General features: G+C 38.5%; 1 non-coding gene across 1 annotated transcript; it reads right to left on the bottom strand.

Annotated features, from left to right (window-relative positions):
- Positions 1-2,737: 2,737 nt before the first annotated feature.
- Positions 2,738-2,845, bottom strand: LOC112799000 (small nucleolar RNA R71). Its single transcript, XR_003200591.1, has one exon. It is a non-coding gene; the product is annotated as a small nucleolar RNA R71 (small nucleolar RNA).
- Between the last annotated feature and the right edge of the window lie 805 nt (positions 2,846-3,650).

Raw genomic sequence — 3,650 nt, 5'->3', positions numbered from 1 at the left:
CTGTGACAGAGTGCATGAGCATTAGTTTTCACTGCGAGGATGGGAGGTAGCTGCTGACAACAGTGAAACCCTACACGAGCTTGCCATGGAAAGGAGTAAGAAGAATTGGATGAAGGCAGTAGGAAAGCAGAGAGACGGAAGGGAAGGCGTCTTTATACGCTCATCTGAAGTTCCTACCAATGAATTACATAAGTATCTCTATCTTTACCTTTGTGTTATTTTCGTTCATCACTATATCCATTTGAGTTTGCCTGACTAAGATTTACAAGATGACCATAGCTTGCTTCAATACTAACAATCTCCGTGGGATCGACCCTTACTCGCGTAAGGTTTATTACTTGGACGACCCAGTGCACTTGCTGGTTAGTTGTGCGAAGTTGTGTAATGCCATGGTATTGAGCCACCACGTGTTTGGAGCCATTACCGGGGATTATGAGAGTTGTGAAAAAGTAATGTTCACAATTTCGCGCTACCAAGTTTTTGGCGCCGTTGCTGGGGATTGTTCAAGTTTTGAGCAAGCTTTTGGTAACATCAGTGCCAAGATCCGGCAACAACATCAAGTTTTTGGTGTTATTGCCCGGGATTGTTTAGGCTGGACAACTGACGGTTCATCTTGTTGCTTAGATTAGGTGTTTATTTTTTTTTCGAAATTCTTGAAGATGAATTCTAGAGTTTCATGATGATTTGTTGAAATCTGGCTGGCTGAGAAGCCATGTCTAATTTCATTGGACCGAGGTTTCAACTTATCACCACAAGAGCTTGTTGATTTCTTATCAATCTTGCTTTTGGAGCAGTGATCTGCTAAGGCTTGGCTGGCCTCTGGCCATGTCTAGTGTTTTGGACCGAAGCTTTCTTTGAAAGCTTGGCTGGCTGTGAAGCCATGTCTAATTCCTGGACCGGAGTCTTAGACTAGCATTGCACTGATTCCTGGAATTCTCATTAAGAATTTTGATATCTTTTTCCACTTAATTTTCGAAAAACACAAAAAAAAATTTACAAAAAAATCATAAAATCCAAAAATATTTCTTGTTTGAGTCTAGTCCCATCATAAGTTTGGTGTCAATTGCATGCATTCATATGTCTTATTGATCTCCAAGATGTTCTTGATGATTTGCTTGATCTGATCTTTGAATTCTATTGACTTGAGTGTTTTGTGTGTCTCATATGCATTTTCGTTTTGTTAGTGTCAGTAGTATACAAACTGCTAAGTTTGGTGTCTCGCATGCATTGTCATTTGATTCTTGTTGCATTTTGGTTTGTCCTTATTATTAAAAATCCAAAAATATTTTTAATTTGTGTCTTTTCAAGTCAATAATACAGAGAATTGAAGATTCAGAACATACAGCAGAGGAATTGCACAGAAAAAGCTGGGCGTTCAAAACGCCCAGTGAAGAAGGACAGACTGGCGTTTAAACGCCAGCCAGGGTACCTGGTTGGGCGTTTAACGCCCAAAAGGGTAGCATTTTGGGCGTTAAATGCCAGAATGGATACCATTCTGGGCGTTTAACGCCAGGATGGCTAAAGGGGGAAGATTTTGTTTTCAAATCAATTTTTTTTCTAAGTTTTCAAAATTTCTTCCAAATCAAATCTTTTTCAAATTAATTTTTCAATCAAATCTTTTTCAAAATTAACTTCTTTCCTTTTTCAAAGAAACTTACTATCAATTAATGATTTGATTCAACATTTCAAGTATGTTGCCTTTTCTGTTGAGAAAGGTTTAATGTTTGAATCATATCTTTTCTTGTTAAGTCAAGTTTTTAATTTTCAAATCAAATCTTTTTAAAATGTTTTTCAAATCATATCTTCTCAATCACATCTTTTTAAAACCAATCATATCTTCTTAACCACATCGTTTTCAAAATAGTTTTCAATCAAATCCTTTTGATTTCTAATTTCAAAATCTTTTTCAAAAATCACTTGATTTCTTTTCCATTTTCATTTTCGAAAATTAAGTAATGTTTTTCAAAAATGTTTTCAAAATTTTTCACTTAATTTTCGAAAATTACTTCCCTCCTTCTCACATCCTTCTATTTATGGACTAACACTATTCCTTAATGCAAAATTCGAACTCCATCTTCTTTGATAAGTTCGAATTTTCTACCTCTGTCTTCCATTTTTCTTCCTCTGACACCTCAAGGAATCTCTATACTGTGACATAGAGGATTCCATATTTTCTTGTTCTCTTCTCTTTCTTATGAGCAGGAGCAAAGACAAAGGCATTCTTGTTGAGGCTGATCCTGAACCTGAAAGGACCTTAAAGAGAAAGCTAAGAGAAGCCAAGGCACAACTCTCTTTAGAGCACTTGAACGAACTCTTCAAGGAAGAGGAACATATGGCAGCCGAAAACAACAACAATGCCAACAATGCAAGGAAGGTGCTGGGTGACTTTACTGCACCTACTCCCGACTTCTATGGGAGAAGCATCTCTATCCCTGCCATTGGAGCAAACAACTTTGAGCTTAAGCCTCAATTAGTTTCTCTAATGCAACAGAATTGCAAGTTCCATGGACTTCCATTGGAAGATCCTCATCAGTTTTTAGCTGAGTTCTTGCAAATCTGTGACACAGTCAAGACTAATGGGGTTGACCCTGAGGTCTACAGACTGATGCTATTCCCTTTTGCTGTAAGAGACAGAGCTAGAACATGGTTGGATTCTCAACCTAAAGAAAGCCTGGACTCTTGGGAAAAGCTAGTCAATGCCTTCTTGGCAAAGTTCTTTCCACCTCAAAAATTGAGTAAGCTTAGAGTGGAAGTCCAAACCTTCAGACAGAAGGAAGGAGAATCCCTCTATGAAGCTTGGGAAAGATACAAACAATTGATCAGAAAGTGTCCCACTGATATGCTTTCTGAATGGAGCATCATAGGTATTTTCTATGATGGTCTCTCTGAACTGTCCAATATGTCTTTGGATAGCTCTTCTGGAGGATCTCTTCATCTGAAGAAGACGCCTACTGAAGCTCAAGAACTGATTGAAATAGTTGCAAATAACCAATTCATGTACACTTCTGAAAGAAATCCTGTGAACAATGGGACTAGTTAGAAGAAAGGAGTTCTTGAGATTGACACTCTGAATGCCATTTTGGCTCAGAATAAAATATTGACCCAACAAGTCAATATGATTTCTCAAAGTCTGTCTGGAATGCAAAATGCACCAAGCAGTACTAAGGAAGCTTCATCTGAGGAAGAAGCTTATGATCCTGAGAACCCTTCAATAGAAGAGGTGAATTACATGGGAGAACCCTATGGAAACACCTATAATCCTTCATGGAGGAATCATCCAAATCTTTCATGGAAGGATCAACAGAGACCCCAACAAGGTTTCAATAACAATAATGGTGGAAGAAACAGGTTTAGCAATAGCAAGCCTTTTCCATCATCTTCTCAGCAACAGACAGAGAATTCCAAGCAGAATACCTCTGACTTGGCAACCATGGTCTCTGATCTAATCAAAACCACTCAAAGTTTTATGACTGAAACTAGATCTTCCATTAGGAATCTGGAAGGACAAGTGGGTCAGCTGAGCAAGAAAATTACTGAACTCCCTCCAAGCACTCTTCCAAGCAACACAGAAGAAAACCCAAAAGGAGAGTGCAAGGCCATCAATATGGCCGAATTCTGGGAGGAAGAAGAGGCAGTGAACGCCACTGAGG

This window comes from Arachis hypogaea, chromosome 4, assembly GCF_003086295.3.
Source record: "Arachis hypogaea cultivar Tifrunner chromosome 4, arahy.Tifrunner.gnm2.J5K5, whole genome shotgun sequence".
NCBI classification, from domain to species: Eukaryota; Viridiplantae; Streptophyta; class Magnoliopsida; order Fabales; family Fabaceae; genus Arachis; species Arachis hypogaea.
This window is presented reverse-complemented; position numbering and strand designations above follow the sequence as displayed.